The sequence below is a fragment of the Bombina bombina genome, chromosome 2, assembly GCF_027579735.1.
Source record: "Bombina bombina isolate aBomBom1 chromosome 2, aBomBom1.pri, whole genome shotgun sequence".
Taxonomy (NCBI): domain Eukaryota; kingdom Metazoa; phylum Chordata; class Amphibia; order Anura; family Bombinatoridae; genus Bombina; species Bombina bombina.
The window spans coordinates 1448191801-1448215235 of NC_069500.1; the positions used below are offsets into that span (position 1 = coordinate 1448191801).

The following is a 23435-nucleotide window of genomic DNA, read 5'->3' on the forward strand; positions in this document are numbered from 1 at the left end:
TCTCCTGAGCTAGTTCCCTTATCTCCTGAGCTAGTACCTTTATTTTCTGAGCTAGTACCGTTATCTCCTGAGCTAGTACCCTTATCTTCTGAGCTAGTACCTTTATCTCTTGAGCTAGTACCGTTATCTCCTGAGCTAGTACCATTATCTCCTGAGCTAGTACCTTTGTATCTTGAGCTAGTACCATTATCTCCTGAGCTAGTACCCTTATCTTCTGAGCTAGTACCATTATCTTCTGAGCTTGTACCATTATCTCCTGAGCTAGTACCGTTATCTCCTGAGCTAGTACCATTATCTCCTGAGCTAGTACCATTATCTCCTGAGCTAGTACCATTATCTCCTGAGCTAGTACCATTATCTCCTTAGCTAGTACCTTTATCTCCTGAGCTAGTACGGTTATCTCCTGTGCTAGTACCCTTATCTCCTGTGCTAGTACCCTTATCTCCTGAGCTAGTACCGTTATCTCCTGAGCTATTACCGTTATCTCCTGAGCTAGTACCCTTATCTCCTGAGCTAGTACCCTTATCTCCTGAGCTAGTACCATTATCTTCTGAGCTAGTACTGTTATCTCCTGAGGTAGTATCCTTATCTCCTGAGCTTGTACCATTATCTCCTGAGCTAGTACTGTTATCTCCTGAGCTAGTATCATTATCTCCTGAGCTTGTACCATTATCTCCTGAGCTAGTACCCTTATCTCCTGAGGTAGTACCTTTATCTTCTTAGCGAGTACAGTTATATCCTGAGCAAGTACCGTTATCTCCTGAGCTAGTACCCTTATCTCCTGAGCTAGTACCCTTATCTCCTGTGCTAGTACCCTTATCTCCTGAGCTAGTACCATTATCTCCTGAGCTATTACCGTTATCTCCTGAGCTATTACCCTTATCTCCTGAGCTAGTACCCTTATCTCCTGAGCTAGTACCATTATCTTCTGAGCTAGTACTGTTATCTCCTGAGCTAGTATCCTTATCTCCTGAGCTTGTACCATTATCTCCTGAGCTAGTACTGTTATCTCCTGAGCTAGTATCATTATCTCCTGAGCTTGTACCATTATCTCCTGAGCTAGTACCCTTATCTCCTGAGGTAGTACCTTTATCTTCTTAGCGAGTACAGTTATATCCTGAGCAAGTACTGTTTGAGCTAGTACCCTTATCTCCTGAGCTAGTACCCTTATCTCCTGAGCTAGTACCATTATCTTCTGAGCTAGTACTGTTATCTCCTGAGCTAGTATCCTTATCTCCTGAGCTAGTACCGTTGTCTCCTGAGCTTGTACCATTATCTCCTGAGCTAGTACTGTTATCTCCTGAGCTAGTATCCTTATCTCCTGAGCTAGTACCGTTGTCTCCTGAGCTTGTACCATTATCTCCTGAGCTAGTACTGTTATCTCCTGAGCTAGTACCCTTATCTCCTGAGCTAGTACCCTTATCTCCTGAGCTAGTACCATTATCTTCTGAGCTAGTACTGTTATCTCCTGAGCTAGTATCCTTATCTCCTGAGCTAGTACCGTTGTCTCCTGAGCTTGTACCATTATCTCCTGAGCTAGTACTGTTATCTCCTGAGCTAGTATCCTTATCTCCTGAGCTAGTACCGTTGTCTCCTGAGCTTGTACCATTGTCTCCTGAGCTAGTACCCTTATCGTCTGAACTAGTACCTGTATTTCCTGTATTTTCTAAGCAAGTACCTTTATCTGTTGAGCTAGTACCCTTATGCCCTGTGTGCCACCTTTATACCTTTACCTTTGGAATTATAACCCTATTAAGTCACAATTAGTCCCATTTTCAAATATATTGACAACCACAGCTGAATTTGGACAACAATTTATTTAGGAGATTAAAATAAAATATATTTTACAGACCAAAATATCAGGAAATTAACGAGAAGTTGTGTGTTAGCGTGTAAATTAGACAATATGAGTATGCCCCAGTTGTACAGCATATGTAGGTATCCATGAAATTAAATGTGCCCCATCTGCTTGTGATACCTGTGTAACATGATGTAACTGTGCCACATGCAGAATATTACTGCATTATATGTGTGAGTCTGTATGTAACAGGATATGATTGCACTAGATATATGTGCCCCTCTGTAACAAGATATGGCTACACTATGTGTGTGTGAGTCTGTTTGTAACAGGATATGGCTACACTTCATGTGTGTGAGTCTGTATGTAACAGGATATGGCTACACTACATGCGTGTTAGTCTGTATGTAACAGGATATGGCTATACTACATGCGTGTAAGTCTGTATGTAACAGGATATGGCTACACTACATGCATGTAAGTCTGTATGTAATAGGATATGATTGCACTAGATATATGTGCCCCTCTGTAACAAGATATAGCCACACTATGTGTGTGTGAGTCTGTTTGTAACAGGATATGGCTACACTTCATGTGTGTGAGTCTGTATGTAACAGGATATGGCTACACTACATGTGTGTGAGTCTGTATGTAACAGGATATGGCTACACTACATGCGTGTAAGTCTGTATGTAACAGGATATGGCTACACTACATGTGTGTGAGTCTGTATGTAACAGGATATGATTGCACTAGATATATGTGCCCCTGTGTAACAAGATATGGCTACACTATGTGTGTGAGTCTGTATGTAACAGGTTATGATTGCACTAGATATGTGCCCCTGTGTAACAAGATATGGCTACACTATGTGTGTGTGAGTCTGTATGTAACAGGATATGGCTACACTTCTTGTGTGAGTCTGTATGTAACAGGATATGGCTACACTTCATGTGTGTGAGTCTGTATGTAACAGCATATGGCTACACTACATGTGTGTGAGTCTGTATGTAACAGGATATGGCTACACTTTATGTGTGTGAGTCTGTATGTAACAGGATATGGCTACACTTTATGTGTGTGAGTCTGTATGTAACAGGATATGGCTACACTTCATGTGTGTGAGTCTGTATGTAACAGGATATGGCTACACTACATGTGTGTGAGTCTGTATGTAACAGGATATGGCTACACTTCATGTGTGTAAGTCTGTATGTAACAGGATATGGCTACACTTCATGTGTGTGAGTCTGTATGTAACAGGATATGGCTACACTACATGTGTGTGAGTCTGTATGTAACAGGATATGGCTACACTTCATGTGTGTAAGTCTGTATGTAACAGGATATGGCTACACTTCATGTGTGTGAGTTTGTATGTAACAGGATATGGCTACACTACATGTGTGTGAGTCTGTATGTAACAGGATATGATTGCACTAGATATATGTGCCCCTGTGTAACAAGATATGGCTACACTATGTGTGTGAGTCTGTATGTAACAGGATATGATTGCACTAGATATGTGCCCCTGTGTAACAAGATATGGCTACACTATGTGTGTGTGAGTCTGTATGTAACAGGATATGGCTACACTTCTTGTGTGAGTCTGTATGTAACAGGATATGGCTACACTTCATGTGTGTGAGTTTGTATGTAACAGGATATGGCTACACTACATGTGTGTGAGTCTGTATGTAACAGGATATGATTGCACTAGATATATGTGCCCCTGTGTAACAAGATATGGCTACACTATGTGTGTGAGTCTGTATGTAACAGGATATGATTGCACTAGATATGTGCCCCTGTGTAACAAGATATGGCTACACTATGTGTGTGTGAGTCTGTATGTAACAGGATATGGCTACACTTCTTGTGTGAGTCTGTATGTAACAGGATATGGCTACACTTCATGTGTGTGAGACTGTATGTAACAGGATATGATTGCACTAGATATGTGCCCCTGTGTAACAAGATATGGCTACACTATGTGTGTGTGAGTCTGTATGTAACAGGATATGGCTACACTTCTTGTGTGAGTCTGTATGTAACAGGATATGGCTACACTTCATGTGTGTGAGTCTGTATGTAACAGCATATGGCTACACTACATGTGTGTGAGTCTGTATGTAACAGGATATGATTGCACTAGATATATGTGCCCCTGTGTAACAAGATATGGCTTCACTATGTGTGTGAGTCTGTATGTAACAGGATATGATTGCACTAGATATGTGCCCCTGTGTAACAAGATATGGCTACACTATGTGTGTGTGAGTCTGTATGTAACAGGATATGATTGCACTAGATATGTGCCCCTGTGTAACAAGATATGGCTACACTATGTGTGTGTGAGTCTGTATGTAACAGGATATGACTACACTTCTTGTGTGAGTCTGTATGTAACAGGATATGGCTACACTTCATATGTGTGAATCTGTATGTAACAGCATATGGCTACACTACATGTGTGTGAGTCTGTATGTAACAGGATATAGCTACACTTTATGTGTGTGAGTCTGTATGTAACAGAATATGGCTACACTTCATGTGTGTAAGTCTGTATGTAACAGGATATGGCTACACTTCATGTGTGTGAGTCTGTATGTAACAGGATATGGCTACACTACATGTGTGTGAGTCTGTATGTAACAGGATATGGCTACACTTCATGTGTGTAAGTCTGTATGTAACAGGATATGGCTACACTTCATGTGTGTGAGTCTGTATGTAACAGGATATGGCTACACTACATGTGTGTGAGTCTGTATGTAACAGGATATGATTGCACTAGATATATGTGCCCCTGTGTAACAAGATATGGCTACACTATGTGTGTAAGTTTTTATGTAACAGGATATGGCTACACTTCTTGTGTGAGTCTGTATGTAACAGGATATGGCTACACTTCATGTGTGTGAGTCTGTATGTAACAGCATATGGCTACACTACATGTGTGTGAGTCTGTATGTAACAGGATATGGCTACACTTTATGTGTGTGAGTCTGTATGTAACAAGATATGGCTACACTTCATGTGTGTGAGTCTGTATGTAACAGGATATGGCTATACTACATGTGTGTGAGTCTGTATGGAACAGGATATGGCTACACTACATGTGTGTAAGTCTGTATGTAACAGGATATGGCTACACTACATGCGTGTAAGTCTGTATGTAACAGGATATGATTGCACTAGATATATGTGCCCCTCTGTAACAAGATATAGCTACACTATGTGTGTGTGAGTCTGTTTGTAACAGGATATGGCTACACTTCATGTGTGTGAGTCTGTATGTAACAGGATATGGCTACACTACATGTGTGTGAGCCTGTATGTAACAGGATATGGCTACACTACATGCGTGTAAGTCTGTATGTAACAGGATATGGCTACACTACATGTGTGTGAGTCTGTATGTAACAGGATATGATTGCACTAGATATATGTGCCCCTGTGTAACAAGATATGGCTACACTATGTGTGTGAGTCTGTATGTAACAGGATATGATTGCACTAGATATGTGCCCCTGTGTAACAAGATATGGCTACACTATGTGTGTGTGAGTCTGTATGTAACAGGATATGGCTACACTTCTTGTGTGAGTCTATATGTAACAGGATATGGCTACACTTCATGTGTGTGAGTCTGTATGTAATAGGATATGGCTACACTTCATGTGTGTGAGTCTGTATGTAACAGCATATGGCTACACTACATGTGTGTGAGTCTGTATGTAACAGGATATGGCTACACTATGTGTGTGTGAGTCTGTATGTAACAGGATATGGCTACACATCTTGTGTGAGTCTGTATGTAACAGGATATGGCTACACTTCATGTGTGTGAGTCTGTATGTAACAGCATATGGCTACACTACATGTGTGTGAGTCTGTATGTAACAGGATATGGCTACACTTTATGTGTGTGAGTCTGTATGTAACAGGATATGGCTACACTTCATGTGTGTGAGTCTGTATGTAACAGGATATGGCTACACTACATGTGTGTGAGTCTGTATGTAACATGATATGGCTACACTTCATGTGTGTAAGTCTGTATGTAACAGGATATGGCTACACTACATGTGTGTGAGTCTCTGTGTAACAGGATATGGCTACACTTCATGTGTGTGAGTCTGTATGTAACAGGATATGGCTACACTTCATGTGTATGAGTCTGTATGTGACAGGATATGGCTACACTACATGTGTGTGAGTCTGTATGTAACAGGATATGGCTACACTACATGTGTGTGAGTCTGTATGTAACAGGATATGGCTACACTTCATGTGTGTAAGTCTGTATGTAACAGGATATGGCTACACTACATGTGTGTGAGTCTCTGTGTAACAGGATATGGCTACACTTCATGTGTGTGAGTCTGTATGTAACAGGATATGGCTACACTTCATGTGTATGAGTCTGTATGTGACAGGATATGGCTACACTACATGTGTGTGAGTCTGTATGTAACAGGATATGGCTACACTACATGTGTGTGAGTCTGTATGTAACAGGATATGGCTACACTACATGTGTGTAAGTCTGTATGTAACAGGATATGGCTACACTTCATGTGTGTGAGTCTGTATGTAACAGGATATGGCTACACTACATGTGTGTGTGTCTGTATGTAACAGGATATGGCTACACTTCATGTGTGTGAGTCTGTATGTAACAGGATATGGCTACACTACATATGTGTGAGTCTGTATGTAACAGGATATGGCTACACTTCATGTGTGTAAGTCTGTATGTAACAGGATATGGCTACACTTCATGTGTGTGAGTCTGTATGTAACAGGATATGGCTACACTACATGTGTGTGAGTCTGTATGTAACAGGATATGATTGCACTAGATATATGTGCCCCTGTGTAACAAGATATGGCTACACTATGTGTGTGAGTCTGTATGTAACAGGATATGATTGCACTAGATATGTGCCCCTGTGTAACAAGATATGGCTACACTATGTGTGTGTGAGTCTGTATGTAACAGGATATGGCTACACTTCATGTGTGTGAGTCTGTATGTAACAGGATATGGCTACACTACATGTGTGTGAGTCTGTATGTAACAGGATATGGCTACACTTCATGCGTGTAAGTCTGTATGTAACAGGATATGGCTACACTACATGTGTATGAATCTGTATGTAACAGGATATGATTGCACTAGATATATGTGCCCCTGTGTAACAAGATATGGCTACACTATGTGTGTGAGTCTGTATGTAACAGGATATGTATGCAATACATGAATGTGAGTCTCTGTGTAACAGGATATGTCTACATTACGTGTGTGAGTCCCTGTCTAACAGGATATGACTACATGGGTGTGTGTAACATGATGACACTGCGTGGATTACAGGATATACATTCAGTACACACTTGCGAGCCTTTTGTAAGAGGACCCAAGGCAAGGGTAGTCATATAGGCACCGATGTAGCAAAAGGTAACTATAACTGCAGGACTGGTAAGTCTCGTTGTAGAATGGAGGTATGGTTAGACATCCCTTGTTCCTCTATATCTTATCGTTTAGCTTAGTCTTACACAGCTCAGGGTCTGCATGGCTTTATGGCATGGTATTACTATCAGAGTAGAAGCAGATGTGTGACTGCACTCACCCTACAAGTATGTCTATGACAAGACTCAGTGCTTTAGTGTTTTTCTCTTAAACATCCTTAGGGCGATTGTTATTGCCCCTTGACCCACGTGCAGCTGGATCATAAAGGTGACTTCAGAGATATTAGAGGGAGTTTGATATCGGCTGAGCTCCTAAAATGGAAATATAACCCTTGAGAGACAGGATGGAAACAACAATATAAGAAATGACGGCAAAATCACTCTGGGAATAGAGGAAGCATAGAATGTACACCAAGGAAATAGACAGCTTAAGTACAAATAGTGTGACATTGTGACACTTCAGGTACAACAGGTAACTTTAAATATAGTGTGAAGATGTCACATCTCGTTAGCAAGTCTGAAGGGCCATGACTTTGAGAGCACATGATAAAGCACCATCTTAAGTAGAATGGCTGACTGTAGACTCTTTAAGGAGCGGCCATCTCAGGGGGTTCGTTAAGAGATTACTGTAGTGAAGTGGAACTAAAAAAAAACAACATCTTAAGGATGTTTGCACCTTGAGAGACCATGGGGCAAATGATGTAGAGATCACCCTGGAAATGGTGGGTGGAGAGAACACCTATTATTGTAGGGAAGTGGAACTGAGAAGGAACCTTGAGGATGTTCAAGAAATTTTGAGAGTGCTAAATTGAGTAAGTTTCTCAGACACAGGTAAATGCATCCAAAACCAGTAGTTAGGTTTGAGTACATATTCAGTTCCATGGCATCACATAAATACCCAACAGAAGACAGTAGATGTGTTACTATAGACGGGGGGGAGTACATATTCAGTTCCATGGCATCACATACATAACCAACAGAAGACAGTAGATGTGTTACTAAAGACGGGGGGAGTACATATTCAGTTCCAAGGCATCACATAAATACCCAACAGAAGACAGTAGATGTGTTACTATAGACGGGGGGGAGTACATATTCAGTTCCATGGCATCACATACATAACCAACAGAAGACAGTAGATGTGTTACTATAGACGGGGGCTTCATGCCTAACACAGAGAGAACATCGGAGGTACTTAGGGCCAGTACGTGCTGAATAATACATTTAAGTGAAGTGTTTGTGTAGAATTGGTTCTATGTAATTCAGCATCCAGGAGAGACGATTTCCCAGCTGTGCTCATATAAGAGAGGGGAATAACTGGTGACAAATTTGTGGTATTTGAGCAGGTTATGTGGTTGATCTGAAGCTCTCTGTATAGTTCTATATGATCCGTGTTATAGGATTTGATTATTCAGCTCGCCTCTGTATTGCTCAAAACGCTTGTTTGCCTCTTCACTAAATGCGTCACCTAAATAGTAAATACATAAAATTAGTCATATTACCATGTAATCTGGCACAATAAAAACATAACACTACTGACAATCACACAAAATCAAATACTAACACCACAACATAATCCTATACACACACTGATACAGATACACAGTACACATCATACACACTGTAACACAACATATTATACACACAATGATACATATACACAGCACATATTATACACACTGTAACACAACATATTATACACACACTGATACATATACACACACATAATACACACTGTAACACAACATATTATACACACACTGATACATATACACACACATAATACACACTGTAACACAACATATTATACACACACTGATACATATACACACACATAATACACACTGTAACACAACATATTATACACACACTGATACATATACACACACATAATACACACTGTAACACAACATATTATACACACACTGATACACACTGAAACACAACATAATCCTATACACACAATGATACATATACACAGCACATATTATACACACTGTAACACAACATATTATACACACACTGATACATATACACAGTACACATCATACACACTGTAACACAACATATTATACACACACTGATACACACTGAAACACAACATAATCCTATACACACAATGATACATATACACAGCACATATTATACACACTGTAACACAACATATTATACACACACTGATACATATACACAGTACACATCATACACACTATAACACAACATATTATACACACACTGATACATATACACACACATAATACACACTGTAACACAACAATCGTATACACACACTGATACATATACACACACATCATACACACTGTAACACAAGAATCTTATGCACACACTGATACATACACACACATCATACACACTGTAACACAACTTAATTTTATACACACAATGATACATATACACACACACATCATACACACTGTAACATAACATAATCTTATACACACACTGATACATATACACAGCACACATTATACACACTGTAACACAACAATCTTATACACACACTGATACATATACACAGCACATATTATACACACTGTAACACAACATATTATACACACGCTGATACATATACACACACACTGTAACATACACACACATCATACACACTGTAACACAACTTAATTTTATACACACAATGATACATATACACACATCATACACACTGTAACATAACATAATCTTATACACACACTGATACATATACACAGCACACATTATACACACTGTAACACAACAATCTTATACACACACTGATACATATACACAGCACATATTATACACACTGTAACACAACATATTACACACACGCTGATACATACACACACACACTGTAACACAACATAATCTTATACACACACTGATACATACACACTGTAACACAACATAATCTTATGCACACACTGATACATATACACTGTAACACAACATAATCTTATACACACACTGATACATACACACTGTAACACAACATAATCTTATGCACACACTGATACATATACACACATCATACACACTGTAAAAACTAAATTTATGCTTACCTGATAAATTACTTTCTTTTACGATATGAAGAGTCCACGGATTTCATCCTTACTTGTGGGATATTAACCTCCTGCTAACAGGAAGTGGCAAAGAGCACCACAGCAGAGCTGTATATATAGCCCCTCCCTTCCCCTCCACCCTCAGTCATTCGGCCGAAGGTATAGGAAGAGAAAAGGAAAGGCTAAAAAGATGCAGAGGTGACTGAAGTTTACAATATATATATATATATATATATATATATATATATATATATATATATATATATATATATATATATATATATATATATATATATATATATATATATATATATACAGGTAGTCCTCAGTTTACGCCGGGGTTAGGTTCCAGAAGGAATGGTTGTAAATCGAAACCGTTGTAAATTGAAACCCAGTTTATTATGTAAGTCAATGGGAAGTGAGGGAGATAGGTTCCAGGCCCCTCTCAAAATTGTCATAAGTAACACCTAATACATTATTTTTAAAGCTTTGAAATGAAGACTTTAAATGCTAAACAGCATTATAAACCTAATAAAAAAAATCACACAACACAGATTTCACTTGCATTTTTCTGCAAACAGTTCTTTCTATGCATTCCAATCTGGACTGATTTATAGACAGAAAGATCTTGTTCCTTTAAAATCTGCTCGATAGGTCAGGTCTGATTAAACTAATTAATTTCAACTTGCTTGGCTTTGCTGCAACACAAGCGGACAGCTCCACCTACTGGCTATTTTAATAAATGCACTGCTTCTCAATGCTTTTCAATAGCAGCCACATGACTGGAAAAAAAGGTTGTTATTCTGAAACGGTGTAAATTGAACCGTTGTAAAACAAGGGCCATCTGTATATATACATAGTAACATAGTAGATAAGGTTGAAAAAAGACTGAAGTCCATCGAGTTCAACCTATACAAATCTAAAATACTTACAAAAAGCTCCAGTTAAGCTTAAATAACCCCATTAAAATGTGACCCATTTAATACTAGCAATCATATCCATGAATTTTGTTTATATACAGAAATTTATCCAGACTATTTTTAAATGTATCTATGGTATTGGCATTCACTACCTCCTTTGGTAATGAGTTCCACAATTTTATTGCTCTTACAGTGAAAAAACGTTTCCGTTGCAGGAGATTAAATCTCCTTTCCTCCAACCTTAAATTATGACCTCTTGTCAGAAACAATTTTCTTGGAATAAAAAGAGCTTCTGCCATCTCTGTATATGGGCCTTGAATATATTTATATAAAGTAATCATGTCACCTCTCAAGCGCCTTTTTTCTAAAGAGAACAGACCCAGTTTGGCTAGCCTCTCCTCATAGGTTAATTTCTCCAATCCCCTTATTAGCTTTGTGGCCCTTCTCTGAACTTTTTCTAGTTCTGCAATATCTTTTTTAGCAATCGGTCCCCAGAACTGCACTCCAAACTCAAGGTGAGGTCTTACCAGGGCTTTATATAATGACAGAATTATGCTTTCCTCCCTTGAATCAATGCCTCTTTTAATACATGCTAGTATCTTATTAGCCTTTGAAGCCGCTGCCCTGCATTGTGCACTCATCTTTAGCTTGTTATCTATTACTACTCCCAAATCCCTTTCCTCCTGTGTTTGGCTAAGTCTTGTCCCATTTAAAAAATACATAGCCTGCTTATTTTTACTTCCAAAATGTAGAACCTTACATTTTTCCGTATTAAATCTCATTTTCCATTCACTTGCCCATAGTTCTAATTTTAGCAAATCCCTTTGCAAAGAGAGTTCATCCTGCTCTGACCTAATGACCTTACTTAACTTAGTATCATCTGCAAAAATAGAGATGTCGCTATTTAATCCTTGCTCCAAGTCATTTATAAAAATATTAAAAAGAACAGGGCCCAGTACTGATCCCTGGGGGACGCCACTGATTACCTTTGTCCAATCTGAGTATGATCCATTTACTGCTACTCGTTGCTCCCTATCTTTTATCCAGTTATTTATCCATGAGCTAACATTTTCAGCTATTCCCAGTCCCTTAATTTTGTGCATTAATCTCTCATGTGGCACTGTATCAAATGCCTTTGCAAAATCTAAGTATATCACATCAACTGATTCCCCTTTATCTATATTTTTACTTACTTCCTCGTAGAATCTAATTAGATTAGTTTGACATGATCTATTTCTCCTAAAGCCATGCTGATTAGAACTCATAATCTTGTTTACACGAATATGCTCATCAATATAATCCCTTATAATCCCTTCAAATATCTTCCCCACTATTGATGTCAGACTAACTGGTCTATAGCTTCCTGGATCATCCCTGCTTCCCTTTTTGAAGAGTGGCACCACATCAGCTTTACGCCAATCCTGGGGTACCATGCCTGAGGATAATGAGTCTTGAAAAATTAAGAGTAAAGGTTTGTCTATAACAGTGCTAAGTTCACTTAACACCCTTGGGTGTATTCCATATATATAAAGAAAAACTCTTAAAAAGAACAGGGTGGGCCGTGGACTCGTCATATCGTAAAAGAAAGTAATTTATCAGGTAAGCATAAATTTAGTTTTCTTTTACAAAGATATGACGAGTCCACGGATTTCATCCTTACTTGTGGGAAACCAATACCAAAGCAATAGGACACGGATGAAAGGGAGGGACAAGACAGGAACCTAAACGGAAGGCACCACTGCTTGAAGAACCTTTCTCCCAAAGATAGCCTCAGAAGAAGCAAAAGTATCAAATTTGTAAAATTTGGGAAAAGTGTGAAGAGACGACCAAGTCGCAGCCTTACAAATCTGTTCAACAGATGCATCATTTTTAAAAGCCCATGTGGAAAGAACAGCCCTAGTAGAATGAGCCGTAATTCTTTCTGGAGGCTGCTGTCCAGCAGTCTCATATGCCAGGCGGATGATACTTCTCAACCAAAAAGAAAGAGAGGTAGCCGCAGCTTTCTGACCCCTACGCTTTCCAGAATAAACAATGAATAATGAAGATGATTGACGGAAATCCTTAGTTGCCTATAAGTACAACTTTAAGGCACGGACCACGTCCAAGTTATGTAACAGACGCTCCTTAGAAGAAGGATTAGGACACAAGGAAGGAACAACAATTTCCTGTTTAATATTCTTATTTGAAAACAACCTTAGGAAGGAACCCAGGTTTGGTACGTAAAACCACCTTATCAGAATGAAATATGAGATAAGGTGAATCACACTGTAATGCTGAAAGCTCAGAAACTCTTTGAGCAGAAGAAATAGCAACCAAAAACAAAACTTTCCAAGATAATAGTTTAATATCTATGGAATGCATAGGATGAAATGGAACCCCTTGCAGAACTCGAAGAACTAAATTCAAACTCCAGGGAGGAGTAATAGGTCTAAATACAGGCTTAATTCTAGATAGAGCCTGACAAAAAGACTGAACATCTGATACATTTGCCAAACGTTTGTGAAACAGAATTGACAAAGCTGAAATTTGTCCCTTTAAGGAACTTGCTGATAACCCTTTCTCCAATCCTTCTTGGAGAAAAGACAAAATCCTAGAAATCCTAACTTTACTCCATGAGTATCCCTTGGATACACACCAATAAAGATATTTACGCCATATCTTATGATAGATTTTTCTAGTGACAGGCTTTCTAGCCTGTATCAAAGTATTGATAACTGAATCAGAGAATCCTCGTTTCGACAAAATCAAGCGTTCAATCTCCACGCAGTCAGTTGCAGAGAAATTACATTTGGATGTTGGAAAGGACCTTGAATGAGAAGTTCCTGTCTCAACGGAAGTTTCCACGGTAGCAGAGAGGACATGTCCACTAGATCCGCATGCCAAGTCCTGCATGGCCACGCAGGCGCTATCAGGATCACTGAAGCTCTCTCCTGTTTGATTTGAGCAATCACGCGTGGGAGGAGAGGAAACGGCGGAAACACATAAGCTAGGCTGAACAACCAAGGCATCTATCAGTTCGGCCTGAGGATCCCTTGACCGGGATCCGTATCTTGGAAGAATCAATGAGGCAAATACCTCCGGGTGAAGTTCCTCGCCATCTGAGAATCAATGAGGCAAATACCTCCGGGTGAAGTTCCTCCCCATCTGAGAATCAATGAGGCAAATACCTCCGGGTGAAGTTCCCACTCCCCCGGATGAAAAGTCTGTGGACTTAGAAAATCTGCTTCCCAGTTCTCTACCCCTGGGATGTAGATCGCTGACAGATGACAAGAGTGGGCCTCTGCCCAACTGATTATCTTGGATACTTCTATCATCGCTAAGGAACTCCTTGTTCCCCCTGATGACTGACATATGCCACAGTTGTTATGTTGTCCGACTGGAATCTGATGAATTTGGCCGAAGCCAACTGAGGCCACGCCTGAAGCGCATAGAATATTGCCCTCAGTTCCAAAATATTGATTGGAAATAGAGACTCCACTTGAGCCCAAACACCATGAGCCTTCAGGGAATTCCAAACTGCACCCCAGCCCAGAAGGCTGGCATCTGTTGTCACTATCACCCACGAGGGTCTGCGGAAACAAGTCCCCTGGGACAGATGATCTGGCGACAACCACCAAAGAAGAGAGTCTCTGGTCTCTTGATCCAGAATTATCTTTGGAGATAAATCCGCATAATCCCCATTCCACTGACCGAGCATGCACAGTTGCAGTGGTCTGAGATGAAAGCGAGCAAACGGAACGATGTCCATTGCCGGTACCATTAATCCGATTACCTCCATACACTGAGCCACTGATGGCCGAGGAATGGACTGAAGTGCTCGGCAAGTATTAAAAATCCTTGATTTTCTGACCTCCGTCAGAAATACTTTCATGGCTACCGAGTCTATCAGAGTTCCCAAGAAAGGAACCCTTGTCTGTGGAACAAGTGAACTCTTCTCTATGTTCACCTTCCAGCCGTGAGTTCTCAGAAAAGACAACACTGTGTCCGTGTGAGATTTTTTCAGATGATATGTTGATGCCTTAATCAGAATATCGTCCAGATAAGGCGCCACCGCTATCCCTTGCGGTCTGAGAACCGCCAAAAGAGACCCTAGAACCTTTGTGAAGATTCTGGGTGCTGTGGCCAACCCGAAAGGAAGAGCCACAAACTGATAATGTTTGTACAAGAAGGCAAACCTTAGAAACCAATGATGATCTTTGTGGATTGGAATATGAAGGTAAGCATCCTTCAAATCCATGGTAGTCATATATTGACCCCCACAAATAGGTTTGAGTAAAACCCCTGTCCCTGGAACAGGACAGATTACTCCCATAGTAAAAAGGTCTTTTACACAGCGTAAGAACGCCTCTCTCTTTATCTGGCTTGCAGATAATTTTGAAAGATGAAACCTCCCTCTTGGGGAGAAAATCCTTGAATTCCAATTAATAACCGTGGGTCACTATTTCTAGTGCCCAGGAATCCTGAACATCTCTTGCCCAAGCCTGAGCAAAGAAAGAAAGTCTTCCCCCTACTAGATCCAGTCATGGATCGGGGGCCACCCCTTCATGCTGTCTTAGGACCAGCAGTGGGTTTTTTGGATTGTTTACCCTTATTCCAGTTCTGATTGGCTCTCCAGACTGACTTAGATTGGGAAAAATTCCCTTCCTGCTTTGTGGAAGAAGAAGAAGCGGGGGGTCCTCCTTTAAAGTTCCGAAAGGAACGAAAATTATTCTGTTTACCCCTCATTTTAACCAACCTATCCTGAGGTAGGGCATGGCCCTTACCTCCTGTAATATCAGAAATGATCTCCTTCAATTCTGGCCCAAAAAGGGTCTTACCTTTAAAGGGAATAGCTAAAAGCTTATATTTTGATGACACATCAGCAGACCAAGATTTGAGCCACAATGCTCTACATGCTAAAATAGCAAAATCCTGCATTTTTTGCCCTTAATTTAGCAATTTGAAAAGCGGCATCAGTAATAAAAGAATTAGCTAGCTTAAGAGCCCTAATTCTATCTAGAATGTCATCTAATGGAGTCTCAACCTTAATAGACTCTTCTAGAGCCTCAAACCAAAAAGCTGCTACAGTAGTTACTGGAACAATGCAAGCTGTAGGTTGTAAAAGAAATCCCTGATTAACAAATAATTTCTTTAGTAGACCCTCTAATTTCTTATCCATAGGGTCCTTGAAAGCACAGCTATCCTCAATGGGTATAGTAGTACGCTTAGCTAGGGAAGATATAGCTCCCTCTACCTTAGGGACCATTTGCCATGAGTCCCGAATGGTATCTGATATAGGAAACATTTTCTTAAAACTAGGAGAGGGAGAAACGGTATACCTGGTCTATCCCATTCCTTACTAATAATTTCCGAAATTCTCTTAGGAACCGGAAAAACATCAGTGTAAGTAGGAACTTCCAAATATTTATCCATTTTACACAATTTCTCTGGAGGAATCACAATAGGATCACAATCATCCAGAGTCACTAAAACCTCCCCAAGCAACAGGCGGAGGTGTTCAAGCTTAAATTTAAATGACATAGCATCCGAATCTGTCTGAGGCAAAACATTCCCTGAATCAGAAATTTCACCCTCAGACAGTAATTCCCTGACCCCCAACTCAGAGCACTGTGAGGGAACATCGGAAATAGCTAATAAAGCATCAGAGGATTCAGTATTTACATTAATACTTGACCTACTGCTTTTACCCTGCAACACTGGTAATTTAGACAATACCTCTGTAAGGGTAGTTGACATAACTGCAGCCATCTCCTGCAGAGTAAAGGAATTAGACGCACTAGAAGTACTTGGCGTCACTTGTGTGGGCGTTAAAGGTTGTGACACTTGGGGAGAATTGGATGGCATATCCTGATTCTCTTCAGACTGAGAATCATCCCTAGGCACACTTACTTTATTTAAAATATGCTTTTTACATTGTAAAGCCCTTTCAGTACAAAAGTTATACAATGTTAGAGGGGGTTGCACAATAGCTTCTAAACACATAGAACAATGAGAAACCTCAATGTCAGACATGTTGAACAGACTAGTAATAACACAAAAGTCGTTTAAACACTTATTTATAGCATAAAATAAACATTAGAAAAAACGTGTACTGCGCCTTTAAGAAAAGAAAAAGTGAACAATTTTTCCAAAATGCACAAAAAACGTTAAATTATTCCCAAATTTAACTTAATATCATTGGTTAATCCAAAAATGACTGCACCCAGAAGCAAGGGCAGAAATAAGGCTTTAGAAGTACTTATATCAACATGTAGTCAAAAGATAGATAAAAATACACTCTGCACCTCTGTGGCGCCTACCTGCCCCCAGGGTACTTCGAATCAAGTTTCCAACCCTTCAGACCAGCTAAACAGTCCAGGAGCCACCAAGTTACTGTTTGCTGCTGCTAAGCCTGAAGAAATTGCGCCAAAATAGGCTCCGCCCCTTAAGGTCAAAAGTCAGAGTAGGCCCAAACAACACCACATGGAAATGCAGTTTTGCACTAAAGTAAAAATACACACACTCAATTTAACCCTCAAGAATAAAACCAATAAGTTTTAAGTGCCAAAAATAAAAAACATAAAACACCGTTTTTGATATTGTCTCCCATGTCACATAATGCCCAAATATCAACTAATGAAAAATATAAAATAGGGACTCCAGTAACACCCCTCTTATTAAAATAGGTTTTACTGCTTACCCCATTCCCATACAGGGAAATAAATGCAAGCCAGTTCTGATACACCAAGTCTCCTCAGAAAAAAGGGCTACACATACCTTAATGCTGCTTGTAGCATGAAACCGGTCTCCACACTGAAGATGTCTCATGGTTACCTTCAGAAGTCTTGTGGGAACCAGCGTGGATCTTAGTTACAAATGCTAAGATCATCAAACCTCAGGGCAGAAATCTTCTTCCATATCCCCCTGAGGAAAATAGTACGCACCGGTACCATTTAAAATAAAAAACTTCTTGATTGAAGAAACTAAAACTAACACCTCACTTTACCATGTCTTCCTAGTATAACACAGGCAAAGAGAATGACTGAGGGTGGAGGGGAAGGGGAGGGGCTATATATACAGCTCTGCTGTGGTGCTCTTTGCCACTTCCTGTTAGCAGGAGGTTAATATCCCACAAGTAAGGATGAAATCCGTGGACTCGTCATATCTTTGTAAAAGAAACAACATATTATACACACACTGATAAATATACACACACATCATACACACTGTAACACAACATATTATACACACACTGATACATACACACATCATACACACTGTAACACAACATAATCTTATACACACACTGATACAAACACACACATCATACACACTATAACATAACATATTATACACACACTGATACATACACACATCATACACACTGTAACACAACATAATCTTATACACACTCTGATACATACACAAACATCATACACACTGTAACACAACATAATCTTATACACACACTGATACATACACACACATCATACACACTGTAACACAACATAATCTTATACACACACTGATACATACACACACATCATACACACTGTAACACAACATAATCTTATACACACACTGATACATACACACACATCATACACACTGTAACACAATATAATCTTATACACACACTGATACATACACACTGTAAAACAACAATCATACACACACTGATACATACACACTGTAACACAACATAATCTTATGCACACACTGATACATACACACACACACATCATACACACTGTAACACAACTTAATCTTATACACACAATGATACATACACACACACACACATCATACACACTGTAACATAATATTATACACACACTGATACATACACACTGTAACATAACAATCTTTTACACACACTGATACATATACACACACATCATACACACTAACACAACATAATCTTATACACACAATGATACATATACACAGCACATATTATACACACTGTAACACAACATAATCTTATACACACACATAATACACACTGTAACACAACATATTATACACACACTGATACATATACACACACATAATACACACTGTAACACAACATATTATACACACACTGATACATACACACACACATCATACACACTAACACAACATAATCTTATACACACAATGATACATATACACAGCACATATTATACACACTGTAACACAACATAATCTTATACACACACATAATACACACTGTAACACAACATATTATACACACACTGATACATATACACACATTATACACACTGTAACACAACATATTATACACACACTGATACATATACACACACATAATACACACTGTAACACAACATATGATACACACACTGATACATATACACACACATTACACACTGTAACACAACATATTATACACACACTGATACATATACACACACATAATACACACTGTAACACAACATATTATACACACACTGATACACACTGAAACACAACATAATCTTATACACACACTGATGCATACACACTGTAACACAACAATCGTATACACACACTGGTACATATACACAAACATATTATACACACATCTAGTGCTGATGCCTTATCTGAGTACCGTGATGTTGCTGTAGAACAGCTGTGCTGCCATCCTTATGTAAATGATCAGAGGAAGAGAGACCTATTAAGGTGAAGGCACATTCATCTAGTGCTGGTGTCTCATCTGAGTACCGTGATGTTGCTGTAGAACAGCTGTGCTACCATCCTTATGTAAATGAGCAGAGGAAGAGACTTATTAAGGTGACGGCACATTCATCTAGTGCTGGTGTCTCATCTGAGTACCGTGATGTTGCTGTAGAACAGCTGTGCTACCATCCTTATGTAAATGACCAGAAGAAGAGACTTATTAAGGTGACGGCACATTCATCTAGTGCTGGTGCCTCATCTGAGTACCGTGATGTTGCTGTAGAACAGCTGTGCTACCATCCTTATGTAAATGACCAGAGGAAGAGACTTATTAAGGTGACGGCACATTCATCTAGTGCTGGTGCCTCATCTGAGTACCGTGATGTTGCTGTAGAACAGCTGTGCTACCATCCTTATGTAAATGATCAGAGGAAGAGAGAGACCTATTAAGGTAAAGGCACATTCATCTAGTGCTGGTGTTGTCATCAGAGTACCGTGATGTTGCTGTAGAACAGCTGTGCTACCATCCTTATGTAAATGAGCAGAGGAAGGGAGACCTATTAAGGTGAAGGCACATTCATCTAGTGCTGGTGTCTCATCTGAGTACCGTGATGTTGCTGTAGAACAGCTGTGCTACCATCCTTATGTAAATGAGCAGAGGAAGAGACTTATTAAGGTGACGGCACATTCATCTAGTGCTGGTGTCTCATCTGAGTACCGTGATGTTGCTGTAGAACAGCTGTGCTACCATCCTTATGTAAATGACCAGAGGAAGAGACTTATTAAGGTGACGGCACATTCATCTAGTGCTGGTGCCTCATCTGAGTACCGTGATGTTGCTGTAGAACAGCTGTGCTACCATCCTTATGTAAATGATCAGAGGAAGAGAGAGACCTATTAAGGTAAAGGCACATTCATCTAGTGCTGGTGTTGTCATCAGAGTACCGTGATGTTGCTGTAGAACAGCTGTGCTACCATCCTTATGTAAATGAGCAGAGGAAGGGAGACCTATTAAGGTGAAGGCACATTCATCTAGTGCTGGTGTCTCATCTGAGTACCGTGATGTTGCTGTAGAACAGCTGTGCTACCATCCTTATGTAAATGACCAGAGGAAGAGAGAGACCTATTAAGGTGAAGGCACATTCATCTAGTGCTGGTGTCTCATCTGAGTACCGTGATGTTGCTGTAGAACAGCTGTGCTGCCATCCTTATGTAAATGAGCAGAGGAAGAGAGAGACCTATTAAGGTGAAGGCACATTCATCTAGTGCTGGTGCCTCATCTGAGTACCGTGATGTTGCTGTAGAACAGCTGTGCTGCCATCCTTAATTAAATGAGCAGAGGAAGAGAGACCAATTAAGGTGAAGGCACATTCATCTAGTGCTGGTGTCTCATCTGAGTACCGTGATGTTGCTGTAGAACAGCTGTGCTACCATCCTTATGTAAATGAGCAGAGGAAGAAAGAGACCTATTAAGGTGAAGGCACATTCATCTAGTGCTGGTGTCTCATCTGAGTACCGTGATGTTGCTGTAGAACAGCTGTGCTACCATCCTTATGTAAATGATCAGAGGAAGAGAGAGACCTATTAAGGTGAAGGCACATTCATCTAGTGCTGGTGTCTCATCTGAGTACCGTGATGTTGCTGTAGAACAGCTGTGCTGCCATCCTTATGTAAATGAGCAGAGGAAGAGAGAGACCTATTAAGGTGACGGCACATTCATCTAGTGCTGGTGCCTCATCTGAGTACCGTGATGTTGCTGTAGAACAGCTGTGCTGCCATCCTTATGTAAATGAGCAGAGGAAGAGAGAGACCTATTAAGGTGACGGCACATTCATCTAGTGCTGGTGCCTCATCTGAGTACCGTGATGTTGCTGTAGAACAGCTGTGCTACCATCCTTATGTAAATGAGCAGAGGAAGAGAGAGACCTATTAAGGTGAAGGCACATTCATCTAGTGCTGGTGTCTCATCTGAGTACTGTGATGTTGCTGTAGAACAGCTGTGCTACCATCCTTATGTAAATGAGCAGAGGAAGAGAGACCTATTAAGGTGAAGGCACATTCATCTAGTGCTGGTGCCTCATCTGAGTACCGTGATGTTGCTGTACAATAGCTGTGCTGCCATCCTTATGTAAATGACCAGAGGAAGAGAGACCTATTAAGGTGACGGCACATTCATCTAGTGCTGGTGTCTCATCTGAGTACCGTGATGTTGCTGTAGAACAGCTGTGCTACCATCCTTATGTAAATGACCAGAGGAAGAGAGAGACCTATTAAGGTAAAGGCACATTCATCTAGTGCTGGTGTCTCATCTGAGTACTGTGATGTTGCTGTAGAACAGCTGTCCTGCCATCCTTATGTAAATGAGCAGAGGAAGAGAGACCTATTAAGGTGACGGCACATTCATCTAGTGCTGGTGTCTCATCTGAGTACCGTGATGTTGCTGTAGAACAGCTGTGCTGCCATCCTTATGTAAATGAGCAGAGGAAGAGAGACCTATTAAGGTGACGGCACATTCATCTAGTGCTGGTGCCTCATCTGAGTACCGTGATGTTGCTGTAGAACAGCTGTGCTACCATCCTTATGTAAATGAGCAGAGGAAGAGAGACCTATTAAGGTGAAGGCACATTCATCTAGTGCTGGTGTCTCATCTGAGTACTGTGATGTTGCTGTAGAACAGCTGTGCAGCCATCCTTATGTAAATGAGCAGAGGAAGAGAGACCTATTAAGGTGAAGGCACATTCATCTAGTGCTGGTGTCTTATCTGAGTACCGTGATGTTGCTGTACAACAGCTGTGCTGCCATCCTTATGTAAATGAGCAGAGGAAGAGAGACCTATTAAGGTGAAGGCACATTCATCTAGTGCTGGTGTCTTATCTGAGTACCGTGATGTTGCTGTACAACAGCTGTGCTGCCATCCTTATGTAAATGAGCAGAGGAAGAGAGACCTATTAAGGTGAAGGCACATTCATCTAGTGCTGGTGTCTCATCTGAGTACCGTGATGTTGCTGTAGAACAGCTGTGCTACCATCCTTATGTAAATGAGCAGAGGAAGAGAGACCTATTAAGGTGAAGGCACATTCATCTAGTGCTGGTGCCTCATCTGAGTACCGTGATGTTGCTGTAGAACAGCTGTGCTACCATCCTTATGTAAATGAGCAGAGGAAGAGAGAGACCTATTAAGGTGAAGGCACATTCATCTAGTGCTGGTGCCTCATCTGAGTACCGTGATGTTGCTGTAGAACAGCTGTGCTACCATCCTTATGTAAATGACCAGAGGAAGAGAGAGACCTATTAAGGTGAAGGCACATTCATCTAGTGCTGGTGTCTCATCTGAGTACCGTGATGTTGCTGTACAATAGCTGTGCTGCCATCCTTATGTAAATGACCAGAGGAAGAGAGACCTATTAAGGTGACGGCACATTCATCTAGTGCTGGTGTCTCATCTGAGTACTGTGATGTTGCTGTAGAACAGCTGTGCTACCATCCTTATGTAAATGAGCAGAGGAAGAGAGAGACCTATTAAGGTGAAGGCACATTCAT

At 40.2% G+C, this 23435-nt stretch overlaps 1 long non-coding RNA gene across 1 annotated transcript in view; it reads right to left on the reverse strand.

The window, feature by feature from the left end:
• Positions 1-1798: 1798 nt before the first annotated feature.
• LOC128650463 (uncharacterized) overlaps positions 1799-23435 on the reverse strand; it is a 33681-nt gene continuing 12044 nt past the window's right edge. Inside the window, exon 2 of the long non-coding RNA XR_008400767.1 lies at positions 1799-8741. This is a non-coding gene — a long non-coding RNA (uncharacterized LOC128650463). The remainder of the gene's footprint in view (positions 8742-23435) is intronic.